The sequence below is a fragment of the Macaca fascicularis genome, chromosome 15, assembly GCF_037993035.2.
Source record: "Macaca fascicularis isolate 582-1 chromosome 15, T2T-MFA8v1.1".
Classification (NCBI taxonomy): domain Eukaryota; kingdom Metazoa; phylum Chordata; class Mammalia; order Primates; family Cercopithecidae; genus Macaca; species Macaca fascicularis.
In genome coordinates this window covers 44,529,600-44,543,147 of record NC_088389.1, presented here as the reverse complement: position 1 = coordinate 44,543,147, position 13,548 = coordinate 44,529,600, and the positions used below count along the sequence as shown (strand labels likewise).

The 13,548-nt window shown below is 51.7% G+C and overlaps 1 protein-coding gene across 9 annotated transcripts in view; it reads left to right on the top strand.

Annotated features, from left to right (window-relative positions):
• The window catches only part of RGS3 (regulator of G protein signaling 3), a 131,456-nt gene that overhangs the window by 102,123 nt on the left and 15,785 nt on the right, over positions 1-13,548 (top strand). The window contains exon 1 of one of the 9 annotated variants that reach the window (XM_065530179.2): positions 12,505-12,572. The exons of the other annotated variants lie outside the window; for them this stretch is intronic. The gene's annotated coding sequence lies outside the window, so the exon portion shown is untranslated. Of the gene's footprint in view, positions 1-12,504; positions 12,573-13,548 lie in introns of those variants that run through there. 9 annotated transcript variants of the gene reach the window in all.

Below are 13,548 nucleotides of genomic sequence, written 5' to 3'. Positions count from 1 at the left end.
TGGGAAAAGCAGACAAAGCCCTTGGTCGGTGGGCTGGAGACTGCAGCACCTTCTAGTCCCTTCTTACTGATGATCTCAGGCAAATATGCCTTGTTTCTCACCTCAGTTTCCCCTTTGTAGCAACCAGGGACTGGGCCAAGTATTGCCAGGTGCCTTCCAAATATCCAGTTCTCTGATTCTCTGCAGGCCGTTTCCTCTTCCTGGCTTCCAAGAGTCAATGGTCAGGGCCAGGGCTTGGTGCAGCAGGGAAGCAGCCCCCAGCCTGTTCCCCAGGTGCCTCTGGGCAGGAGGCTTCTCATTGCAAGCTGCAGCCCAAGCCGAAGCTGGGAGGTTCGTTGTTGTTTGTGGAGCCAGATAGTTTCCAAGATGTCATTGCTTAGGGAAAACCATCATTCCTCCCAGGAATAAACAAGGCTGCTTATGGCTCAGCCCCCTAAGCCTGGAGAAGCTGGAGCCACTCACAGCAGACCAGCCAGGCTCAGCCCCATGGAGTGCTGCCTGCCCCTACACAACCAGCTGTACCCTGGCTTCCAGGATTGGAGTGGGGATGGGGGCAGGATGGTGGGAGGGGTGTTAGAGCCATAAGCCTCTTGGGAAATCAGAGCTTCCAGGCACAGACGAGAGGGAAGAGGGTCCCAGGATACCCTCTTCCTTCTGGCAGTGGGCCTAAGTCATCACTTGAGATGTATGGATAGCTGTCAGGTATGCCCTGTGCTCCAGATGGCCAGGGCTTCTCCCCTCTCCCTGCCCTCCATGGGCCAGCCCGCTTGCACCTGGCACCATGGCTCAGGCTGCTGCTGGAGAACTGTCAGCGGCTCCCAACTTAGAAAGGGGGGTGTGCAGGAAGTTATTTGGAACTGGGCATGCTTTTCACTACATAACCAGGGCTCTCTGTGGTGTCCTCAGTTACCTCTTACTGGGGTTAGCTTTGGGCAAATAGCAGAGCTTGGGGACTTGGGGAAGGGTGGCAGAGGGTAAGGGAACAAGGGGAGAGGCAGAGAAAGGTCTTGGTAGCGCCTCTGGGGACCAAATGACTGGCAGGAACCTTGACAGCAGGCTGGAGGCAGCCAGGAGAAGGACTGTGGAATGGGAGGTGGCATGGCTGTGCTACCCGTCAAGTCAAGGGTTGTAAGCAATGTCCAGCCAGAACATGAAATCTTCACTTCTGAGACCTCACTTCCTGCAGTTAGTTCCCAGTTGATTCAAACAGCAGCAGCTCTGTACTGTACTCTCTGCCTCTCTCCCTTCCTTGTCTTCCTTCCTTCCTTCCTTCCTTCCTTCCTTCCTTCCTTCCTTCCTTCCTTCCTTCCTTCCTTCCTTCCATGTGTGTTAAGCACCTACTGTGTGCCATGTACTTGCAAATTACTGGAGGCATAGATCTAAAAGTTCCAATCTTTAATCTAGTGCCAGGATGGTCAGGTAATGGACATTAACAATACAGCTTTAATGGAGAGGCACGGGGTGGTGGGGGGGAGCTGTGGGACCCACCAGGGAAGCACCCAGTTCAGACTGGGAGCCTCAGCAAAGCCTCCTACAGGAGGTGAAGCTGAAGGTGATTGTACAGATTCTTGCCCTTTGAAGAGCAGGTCTCCATTCCAGTCTATCCACCCCTCTGAGATGTAGACGTGATTCCCTCCATGGAAATTGTTTTTGTGAGTCCAGCCTCATGCTCCTCCTTGTCTAGGGAGGTTGTATAGGAATATGGGCTCTGGACTTGAGGGAAGGCTCTCTCCTACCTTACAGTCGTGTGCTCTTGGACAAGAATGGAGCTTCTCCTACCTTCATGTCCTTGAGCAGTGGTCTAGTCTCCTCGGGTTAAATGAGATGATAGCTGTAAAACACTTAGACATGTTTCATATGAATGGACTCTGTGTCCTGCTAGCAGTGGGAGTGCCACTAGCGCCTATCTCATGGGTGGCTGTAATTAAATGCAGCGATGTACGTGAGGCGCTTGGCATGAGCAGGCATTCAGGAGGCAGCACGGCAGCGTTTTGCTGGAGGGAAGCAGTTGGAATGCGCAATCAGAGATGTGTACAAAGCAAGGAACTCACTGAGGAGCAGTGAGCCTCAGCCCAGGTAGCAGAGGAGGAGACACTGGGATGAGGGGTTTTATTTGTTTTTAAAATAAACCTTTTAAATCGAAGTATAGCATACTTCCAGAAAAATCAGAAGAATATAGCCAATGAATTTTCACAAACCATACACCCCATCCAGGTCAAGAAATAGAACATTCTGGTACCCTAGGAATCCCCACAAATAACCCTCTTTTAGCTTCTGTGACCTCAAAGGTAACCCCTGTCCTGACTTCCTTTTTTTTTTTTTTTTGAGGCAGAGTCTCACTCTGTTGCCCAGGCTAGGGTGCAGTGCACTGCAACCTCCATCTCCCAGGTTCAAGCAATTCTCCTGCCTTAGCCTCCCCAGTAGCTGGGATTACCAGCGCGTGCCACCATGCCCAGCTAATTTTTGTATTTTTAGAGACGGGGTTTCACCATGTTGGCCAGGCTGGTCTCGAACTCCTGACCTCAGGTGATCCGCCCTTCTCGGCCTCCCAAAGTGCTGGGATTACAGGCATGAGTCACTGTACCTGGCCCTTGTCCTGACTTCTCTCATTGATGAGTGTAGCCTATCCTTTGTGTAAATGGAATCATTGAGTACATATTATTTCATGCTGACTTCTTTCGATCAGCATTTTGATGGCAAGATTCATCAATAATATTGTATCAAGTTGTATTTTGTTTATTCTTGTTGCTCTGTGGTATTTCCTTGTATATACCACCACAGTTTAATCTACTGTTGATGAACATTTGTGTTGTTTACAGTTTGAGACTATAATGAATGGTGCTGCTATGAATATTCTCATACATATCTTTTGATATACTATGGATGCTTCTGTTGGGTAAATACTTAAGTTTTGCAATTGCTGAGTCATAGAGTTGTACAGAGTTAGATTTAGTAAATACCATGATATTATTTTCCAAAGTGTGACGGGAATACACTCACTTCAAGCTGTACATGAAAGAGCCTGTTATTCCATGTCCGTACCAACATTATTGGTATTAGATATTGTGATATCTAATTGTGGCTTTAATTTGAACATCCTTGATGTCTGGTGAGGTCGAGTCCCTTTTTCATGTGTTGACTAGCCATTTGGATGACCTCTTTTGAAAAGTGCCTGTTCAAGTCTTTCCCTCATTTTCCTATTGGATTTTTTTTTTTTCTGATTAATTTGTAGGAGCTTAAACAATATTGTAGATATGTGTTTATTGTTGGATATGCACATTCCAAATATCTCTTCCCACTCTGGGATTTGCCTTTTCCCTCTCTTAAGGGTATATTTGAAGAACACAAGTTCTTAATTTTAACGCAGTCCAATTTGTTAATCTTTTTTCTTTTATGGAGAGTGTTTGTTGAGTCCTGTTTCTTTGCTTATTACAAGGTTATGGACATATACTTTTATGTATTCTTTTAGATGTTTTATGTTTCATATTTAGATCTAAAATCCACTTGAAATAGATTTTTGTCCGCTATATGAAGTACAGGTCAAGACTCATTTTCTCTGGATAAATATTCAATGTATTCAAAATCTAGCCTGTCTCACTATAGGGCAATGTCACCTTTGTCAGAAATTGAGGGGCAATACATGTGTGGGTCACTTGAATTTTTTTGTTTGTTTGTTTGTTTGTTTGTTTGTTTTTGAGACGGAGTCTCGCTGTGTCGCCCAGGCTGGAGTGCAGTGGCGCGATCTCGGCTCACTGCAAGCTCCGCTTCCCGGGTTCACGCCATTCTCCCGCCTCAGCCTCCGAGTAGCTGGGACTACAGGCGCCCGCCACCACGCCCGGCTAGTTTTTTGTATTTTTAGTAGAGACGGGGTTTCACCATGTTAGCCAGGATGGTCTCGATCTCCTGACCTCGTGATCCACCCGCCTCGGCCTCCCAAAGTGCTGGGATTACAGGCTTGAGCCACCGCGCCCGGCCTAAAGGTGGACGGGGGAGGGGAAGGTGCTCTAGGCAGGACGTATGGTGTGAGCATAGGTTTAGAGGAGCCTGAGGGTAGAGTGTATCAGACTGGCTGGAGGGAAAGGAGGAGAAACAGTGTGGTGGAGAGGTTGGCGGGGGCAGAACACACAGGGTTAGAGGATGGGACTTTATCCTAAAGGGATGGAGGCATTTTGAGCAGGAGAACAATATAGGCAAGTTGGTGCAGGGCTGAGGGAGATAAGATAAAGTCTTATGACAGATGGAGGCAGGAGGGTGGGTTTGGAGAAGATGGTAAATTCAGCCAAACCTAACCCTGACATCACCCCCAAGCAGAGATAGGGTGCGCCTGCCTCAGAAGGCAGCAGTGAGGCCAAGGGTACCAGAGGCTTGGGAGGGTGACCTTCAGCCACAGGGTTGTGGCTTAGTCTCATGTCCACATGTCCATTCTGGTGTCCTCGAGTGAAAAAGACTCTTTTTTCTGGGTGGACCCCCACCACCACCCAGTTCCCCCAGAGCTGCAGGCCCTGAAAGAGGAGGGCAGTGGGGCAGACTGGGGCAGACAGAAAAGGAAGGGAGCATATCTGGAAAGGGGGACCTTTCTGTTCCTCCTGCCCTTGATGCCCCCACAAGGAGACCTGGCTATGCCTTGGGCCCTGAACTCTGATCTTTCTAGGCTAGCTGAGATGCAGAGCTGGACAGACATGCTGGGGAGAGCAAGACCCAGTGAGGGGAGTGATTTGGCCCAGGCCATGCAGTGAGCCAGTCTGACCCAACCTAGGGGCAGGCTGAGCACAGACTCGTCTGCCTTCTCAGCTTCCAAGTTTCCTCCCCTGAAACCTGCAACTAATAGGACTCCTGTTCTAGGCTGCTATAAGGGTCAGAATATGCCAAGTGCCCTGTCCCGGAACTGGATGCAGGAGAGGGAGCTGATGATGTCAATGATCATGATGAGAGTAACAATTATGATTATAGAAATTGCAGATGCTTATTGAGCACTTACTAGGTGCCAGGCCCTATGCTAAGCCCTCTCCACAGAGCTGTGATGTAGATACTCAGTATTCACATTGCCATTTTACAGATGAGGAAACCTGAATAGGTTAAGCAGCCTGTGCAGTGCATTGACCTAGGAGGTGGCAGAGCCAGGGTTTGAAGCTAGATTTGCTGGTCTCCAAGCCCCAGTTCTTCATCAGCAATAGGCTTCCTTCCTTCCACCTCTGGCTTTCAGTTGTCCCTATTCTCAGAGCTGTTGCTTGGAGTTAAAACCTTAGTTTTTGAGTTGGTCCCTGGTGCCCACTCATGAGACAGTCAAGCTGTGGAGAGGAAGGCAAGGAGCAGAGGCGCACCACCATGGGCTACTGTGTGCCAGGCACTGCCTCCGTATGCCCCATAGCAGCCCTGTGAGGAAGCGGCATACTGGCTGTGAGGGAGGTGGCACATGGGTAGGAAGTAGGATTCACCCCCAGGCCCTCCTGCTTCCAAATGCTGACCTCATGACTGCAGCGCTATTTGTGTCCTTCCCTGAGGTCGTCCTGGCATGGCAGAGCTTCTTTGATTAACCTAGTATAAAACATCACAGAGAAGCCATACGCTTCTAGCTCTCCCCACCTGGAAGGGGCCCCGGGAGGGAGAGGATTTGGGAGGGTCACCAGGTGTACAGAATTCTGCACTGCCCCTCCCAACACCAGGTGTCATTTTCCTGCCCCTCAATATCCAACCATGTGGAGTTTGAGCAGGGCCCCTGTGTCTGGTATTGCTCACCATTGCCTAGCACAGAGCCTGGCCCAGGTTTGTCCTCAGGAAGCATCCTTTGAAGGAAGGGAAGGAGGAAGTGAAGAGAGCAGGAAAGGAGATCACAGAGGAGTAGAAAGAGCAGGGCTTTGGAGTCAGGCAGACAGTGGTTTCAATTCTGACTCTTCCACTGACTTGCTTTTTGATCTTGTGTAAGTTACTTAACATCTCTAAGTCCTAGTTTTCTTATTAAAAATGATACTGATCTCACAGGATTGTTGGAAGTAGAGCCTAAAGTATAAAGCAACTGTCACAGTGTGTGGCGTGCAGTAGATGCTCAGTTAATGATCTCTCTCTCTCTCTCCTCTTTGTCATCATTATCTGTTTCAAACACCTCTAGCTTTACCTTCCCTACCTCTGCAGCACTAAGTAAAACTGCTTTCAGGGTAACATCGGAATTCCTTAATATATCCATGCTCCTGCCCCATCCACCTCCACTTCCTTGAATGTTCCCTGCTGGCTCTGGCTCAGCCTGGAATATCCTGTCCCATCTTTTCCCCCATTACCTCCTCCCAGAGCCATCCTAGTTGTCCCTGCTGCCTCTACTTCCACAGCCTCCTAGGGTGGTAGCAGGTGGGTGAGAGATTGATCTGGCACCTCCAAGGCAGGGAACATGGCTTGCTGCTGTTTGGCAGCAATAGCCAGCACAGGCCCTGGCACATGGCTGCAGCTGTGTCGGTATTTGCTGAGTAAGTCTTGAGGGAAATGGTGTGAATAAGCCAGACATGATTCTGACGAGCCAAACAGGACCTGCCCAGGGCCATGACAGCAGGGCAGGCTGGGTCTTGGCAGGGCAGCAGAGAGCCTTCTAGCCAGGGCATCCGAGGCAGATTGAACCAGTCTTCACAGGGATAGGCAGGAAGTGGACTTGAGGGATAGAGAGCTTAGGGAAATGAGATGGCCCCAGCACACACACACACACGGAGCAGGCAGAAGAGCAGAGTGTCGGGTGGGAAGGGGAGTGAGGATGGATCCCACAGGCGAACCGATTCCTCAGCAGAGCCCCAGGGGGGCCTGGAGTTCCCCTTCTTACAAGGTGTCAGTCACTACTAGCTCAGGAAGAGACTGGGAACTCCCCTGCTCTCAACTCTCAACTCCCTGCCTTTCAGAGAAGAGAGTTGGAGGTGTCGAAGGGGTGTTTGGGGTGGTGGGTGGGGACAGAGACTACGAGTCCACCCCACGTTGAAGCAGTGGTGTCAGAAACAGAGGCGAGAGGAGAAGGGGCCTGGTGGGGGGGTGACAGGGCAACACCGTGCTGAAACCCAGACCCCAGGAGCCGCCTCCCCACCCAGGGAGAAGCTGGGCATCCAGGCAGGTGGTGGTGGGTCTCCAGCAGGCTGCAAATGGCATGTCCTTCTGGCTTGGTCAGGCGATAGCCAAGAGTAGGGAGGGTTTCTGAGGGGCCCTCCTATCTCCTCTTTCCTCAGGGATTCCCTTTCCGTGAGTGTTGGCTTTGTCCCTGTGCAGGGGTGAGCTAACCCTCTGTTCCTCAGTATTGCTTTCTGTATAGTGGGTGCACTCCCTGCTGTGGTGTGCCGCCCTCCTGAACCTCTGACAGAGGAGCTTCAGTCTGTGGTTGAATTCCTCCTTTGCCCCTCTCTCCTCCTGCAGTTGGGCCTCTGTTTGGGAAACATGAATGGGTAGCTGCCTCCAGGGAACTTGCCAGCCCCCAATCCTGCTCCAAGGTCATGCCTCTTCTGCATAGGCTCCTCATTATAGAGAGGGTTTTATGTGTTAGAACTGGTCCTGGGCAAGGTTCTGGGCTGGATTTTAGTGCTGATTCTGTTGTATGACCTTGGCCTTATCACTTCCCTTCTCTGGGCCTCACATAACAGACAGTTACCTTGCCTGTTACCTGATGCCACTCTCTAGAATTGTCTTGGGAGTCAGAAAAAAGTAAAAAGGCCTGGGCCTTACTCGTAGGGAATGTGATGCAGTAGGTCTTAGATTGGGTCCAGACAGGCATTTTTACGATGCTCCTTAGCATTTTAAAAAAATGAGTGTGTATTTTGTATAAGCTCCTGGGTGCTGCTGCTGCTGACTCTTGGGCTGCACTTTGAGGCTAAGAGTCTAGATGGTCCTGTGAAGTTCACTGGATTGTTCTTTCTTTCTTTTTTTTCTTTTTTTCTTTTTTTTGAGACACAGAGAGAGTCTTGCTCTGTCACCAGGCTGGAGTACAGTGGCATGATCTTGGCTCACGGCATCCTCCCCCTCCCGGGTTCAAGCCATTCTCCTCCCTCAGCCTCCTGAGTAGCTGGGATTACAGACACCTACCACCACGTCCAGCTAATTTTTGTATTTTTAGTAGAGACAGGGTTTCACCATGTTGGCCAGGATGATCTCGAACTCCTGACCTCGTGATCCGCCCTCCTCAGCCTCCTGAAGTGTTGGGATTACAGGCGTAAGCCACCGCGCCCGGCGATTGTTCTTTCATTCATTTATTCATTCATCAAACACTTCAGGTGGGGAGTGATCAGATGTGAGGCTAGAGGGAGACAGAGCCCAGGGTCTTCCAGGGCTACAGAATTTGGACTTTATCTGAGAGGTATTGGGGAGCCAGCCACAGCAACGTTTTAAGCAGAGGAGTGACAAGTTGAGGTTTGCATGTAGACAGCTCCCCTGACATAGCACAAAGAATGGCCAGCAGGGTCTGCACTGCCACTGTGAGCCCCGCATCATCCTGATGGGAGATGACAGTGGTCTGGAGGGAAGTGGTGGCAGTGGACATGGAGAGAGTAGAAACATTCTTTTTAAAAAAGATGAATCAACTTTTTAATTTTTTAATTTTTTTATTTTTTGAGACAGTCTCACTGTATTGCCCAGTCTGGAGTACAGTGGCATGATCTCGGCTCACTACAACCTCTGCTTCCTGGGTTTAAGGGATTCTTCTGCCTCAGCCTCCTGAGTAGCTGGGATTACAGGTGCACACCATGTCGCCTGGCTAATTTTTGTATTTTTAGTAGAGACGGGGGTTTCACCATATTGGCCAGGCTGGTCTCGAACTCCTGACCTCAGGTGATCCACCCGCCTCGACCTCCCAAAGTGCTGGGATTACAGGCTTGAGCCATGGTGCCCGGCCTCAATGTTTATTTTTTAGAGTAGCCTTAGAAATTAGCACAAAGTACAGAGAGTTCCCATATACTCTGTCCTCCTTATTGCCAACCTCCCTAATGGAAAGATCCTTGAAGTTGTATAAGTGATGATCAGGATTTGAGGACTGACCATGGGGGTGGCCGTGGAGGAAAAGGAGGAGAAAATGCTGGCCAGTTCCCTGGTTTGGGCAACTGGTGTGGCTTCATTGATACAGGGGTCATGAGAGGAGGGATGATGGACTTGTAGGGAGATCACACATTCAGTGTAAGGCTTGTTGAGTTGGGGGCACTGATGGGATATGCAGAAGGAGGCCTCCATCCCTGTCCCTGGGCTGCAGCCACATGGCTGTCCTCTGTCTCAGCAGCATGCTAAGGCTCTTCCTGGTCTGGGGCCTTGGCCTATGCTGCTTCCTCCTCTAGTGAGCCCCGCCCTGCCCCTTGAGCAGATTTCAGTCTCCACCCATTCCACAGGGTGGCCTTCCCAACACTCCCCTGGACTCTCTCACAGCACCCGAGGGTTTTCCTTCACACCGCAGATCTTGGTTTCTGTTTATCCTGTGTTTACAGCAGTGATGACTTGGTCAATATCCCTCCTTCCTCTCTAGTTTGTAGGCTCCACAAGGACAGGGATCGTGTCTTTCTTATTCCTTCCTTTATGCACAGAGCCTAGAACAGTGTCTGGATGCAGAACTATTCCATGAGGATTTGGTGAATGCCTGTGGCATCTAACTCAGGAGAGGGGTCTGGGCTAGCGGTGTGGACTGCGAGTCATCAGTAGCCAGATGGTACAGATAGCGATTGTGGCCCGGGGAGTGGATGGGTTCCCAAGGGAGTGGACAGGACTGTGATGAGAGGGGCCCTGCAGCAGGTCCTGAGGGACAGGCAGACAGGCCCATGAGAGGATGGAGAAGGGGTCAGTGGAAATTCAGGGAGGGAGCTGTTAAAACCACGCCGTGCTGGGGTGACCGTAGCTATCGTTTATTGGGTGCTCATGTGTGCCCTCATGGTGCTGAGCTCTGGATACTCGTTAGCTCATTTATTCCTCTCAACATTGTGAGGAGGTTCTAGAAATCCTGTATTCTAGAAATCCTATGTTATGGCTAAGGAAACTGAGGCACAGAAAGGTTAAGCCCAAGGTCACCCAGCAAGTAAGTGTGAAGTTAGTATCTGGAGCTCCCCCTAATGTAAGCACCGCCTCCATCCTCCTGAATTTTGCCAAACCTGCTGTGTTGGAGAGAGTGGAGGTAGAGGGGACGAGAGAATGGCCTGGAGGGTCTCTGAGCTGGTGATGGAGGAAGCACTGGGTGTGCCAGCCTCTGGGTGGTCAAGAGGCCAGACCTGGAGGAGCTGGGCTGACGCTGAGCTGGGAGAGCTAAGTGTTAGCTGAGCCGTCAAGGTTCCTGGAAGCTAGCATTGAGTCAGGGACCTGAAGCTAGGGAACCAGAGCATGCCACGCTTGAAGGAACAGCCCATCTTGAAAGCCTGGAGGTCCAATGCGGGGCAGGAATTCTAATAGCCTCTCCCTTTCTCAAAGGACTTTACAGTTCACAGAGTGCCTTCCTGCCCTTTCTCAGACTTGGTTCCCTCAGTCTCTGGCATAGGAAGCCGCAGGCATCCTCACCCTCTTTCATGGCAGAGAAAACCAAGCTTAGAGTGGGGTAGCTTGGGGTCACACAGCTAGCAAATGATGGAGTGAGGATTCCAGTCCAGGTCTTCTGGCTGCATGTCCAGTGCTCTGTTGGTAAAATCCTGGCTGTTAAGGGCCACCCTGAGACAGAGGCAAACCCCAGTTTACACCCCCCAGTGCAGGAAGTGGTTTTCGAGGGCAGATGCGGAGCCCGGCATCCATGGTGGCTGTGATGAATCATCAGAGTGAGAGCTGCAGGTTGTCCCTGGGTCAGCAGACCTGGCTGCTCAGTGAGTAGCTGTGTGATGTTGGACAAGTCACTTCCAGCAGCCCACCACTACCCCCAACCCAACAGTCAGTGGGCGTCTGGGGCCCAGGAGCCAAAGCTGGTATGAGTGTGAACTCTGGGTGTTACAGCTGCCATCCCTCCTTAGCCTGTTCCGAGCTCTGGATTGGATTTGGGAGAGGATTTGATTAGGTCCTAAACAGTGGCTCCATTTAGAGGGCCTGGTTCATTTCCTGTGTGCTTACAGCAGATGAGACACGGGCAGAATTAACCTGGTCTAGTCAAGCCAAAGAAGTGATGGATGGGAAAGACAGACCCGCACCTCGGAAGGGCGGGGCAGTGGCTTCCAGCACTCTGGACCCAAGGCCCTGGGTGAGCAGGCTGGTCTCCCTGGCACCCTGGCTGGATTCTTATTACTCCAGCTGTTTGTAACAGCTGCCTCACAGGGTCCCCAGCTGCCTGTACTTCCTCTATCAGAGCAATCCCCATGCTCCTTGAGACTAGTTGTCTAACCTCTGTTTTTTCTGCTTAAGTGAGGGCAGAGATTGTGTCTGACTTGTTCCCTGCCATCCCCCCAGTACCTACCTCAGTGCTTGGAGAATGAATGAATGAATACATGAATGTGTGCATGCCCCAGTCCTCCCTGCCACCCACAAATCCTGCCCACATTCCCCGGAGCAGCTTTGACACAGCACAGCTCTGCCTGTGGCATTTCGTTGCTCACAGGGCAATCCCATGCCCACCATGTGTTCTGCAACCTCCCCCTCATCTTTGCCTCCCCTCCTGTCCTAATTTTCTCCTACACTTGCCACCCCCACCCCTGGGTTCTCGGGTGTCCTGTAATTGCTCTGGAGCTCCCGTCAAACCACTTCCCACCCCAGCTCTCCCAAGAACACAGGCTGTACCAAACCTGCATGCAGTCCCTGTTCATACAGGCCTGCCTGGGAGCACAGAAAACCATGAACTCTGGGCCCTGTTCACCAGCATCTGCTGGTGTGGGATGCACCCAGGTGAGGGGCCTCAGGCAGGACTCCGGGCTGTTCCTCCTCCCTCTACAGCCCCCTGAGGGCCCCAAACACTTGTGTGTAAGGCTGCAAGGAAACAGGGAGAGACCCTGGGCAGGAGATGTGAATTCTAATCTTGCATCAGCCTCTCATTCTTAGGTAATTCCCATACCCTCTAGGACCCCAGGTTTCGTATCTCTAAAATAAGACCATTGATAGCTCCCATTGTGTCAAAAGCTTTTCCAGGGCCAGGCACTATGAGGAGACTCAAACAGTCCTGTAAGTCCAGTGTGATATCACTGGGCTCAATTCCAGATGAGGAAACAGAGGCTCTGAGGCGTTGAAAGGCTTGGCCGGAGTTGCACAGCTAAAAAGTGGCCCCATTGGGATCAAAATCAGCCTGGCTTGGGTATCTGAGCACATAACCACCGGGCCCTCTGCGAACCTTCCGTCTTGGTTAGTTTCCCAGCTGATCCCTCTGGGTAGGGGCCCTCTGGGGACAGCACCCCTTCCTGAGCGGCACTTCCCCTCCTGGCTTTGTTTGGTTTGGCCTCGATTTAGAACAGAGTTGGCAGAGGCAGGCTGACTTGCATTTCTGGTTTTGGGTTTGTTGCTGCACTTTCCCCAAGGGGTGGGCGGGCTCCGACTGTCATCACCGCTGGGACAGGCCTGGGCCCCACCCTCACCACCCAGGAAAGGGGAAATGCAGCCTGCTCCCCACTCAGTGCCACTCCGTGCCAGGCCCTGAGGGCACCCGGTTGCTGCTTCCTTCCGCCTTTCCCCAAGGACTATCAGAGGCAGGTGGCTGGGCCGGGGGGTGGGTCGGGGGGAGGTCTGGCCATGCGGTAGGGTGATAGGACTGAGGGGCCCCAGGGAGCTGGCTGCAGGGCAGTTTGTTCCTCCTGATGGAGAATGCTCCCTGGTGGGTGGGGAGATGGGCTGGGGACTGGGTTGCTCATGGGGACAGAGACCTAGGCCTTCTGGCCCCAGCCTAGCCCCTGATTTGTGCAGGGTGGCTTTGGGCAAGTCACTAAGTCACTGTCCAGACTGGGCCCTCAGCCTTCCTGTCTACCCAATGGAGGGTCTTTCTGTCCACCTGGGAACAGCCTGATGGGACTGAAGCACAGCCCTTAGTTTCCAGATGAGAATTCTGGACTGGAGGCCCTGACATTCCAATTGCCAACACTGACTCTGGTGTTTGACAGAGTTTGGGGTACGTGGGAAACATGTGCCACTGGTTAAGGTCCTTAACTTCAGAATTTCCCTCTAGATCAATGCTTTTTAAATCACTACCTCCAACACCACCATCTCCTGTAGGAGCTTTCTGCCTTTTCCAGCATATGCTCCTGATCTGTTACTCAGGCACGCTGGTTATCCCATTTCATAGGTGGACACCTTGAGGCCTGAAGGTTGGTGACTGGCTCTACCTGACACCCCTGTGTGATTCTAGGTTGCCCTTTGCTCCTCTGGGCCTCAGCCTTTCTGTCTATGCAGTGGGGATTTCGGATCGCTGTTGTTCCAGAGTCTGAGACTATAAGGTCTGAGAGGGCCCTTGTGTGGAGTCACCTCTGAGCTGCAGGCAGGATTTCCAGGGCAAGGCCACAGCATCAGTAGGTACCTGTCTTTGGCCTATGAGCCACAGCCTAAGGCATGCCCTTCCTGACCTTGGCCAGATCATGCTAGAGTCCTCCAAGGCCTCCCCTCCCTTGTCCAGCCACCGTCTCTGCTCTACAGGGCTCCACTTTCACTTTCACGCTCCCAGGCTGTGGCTCT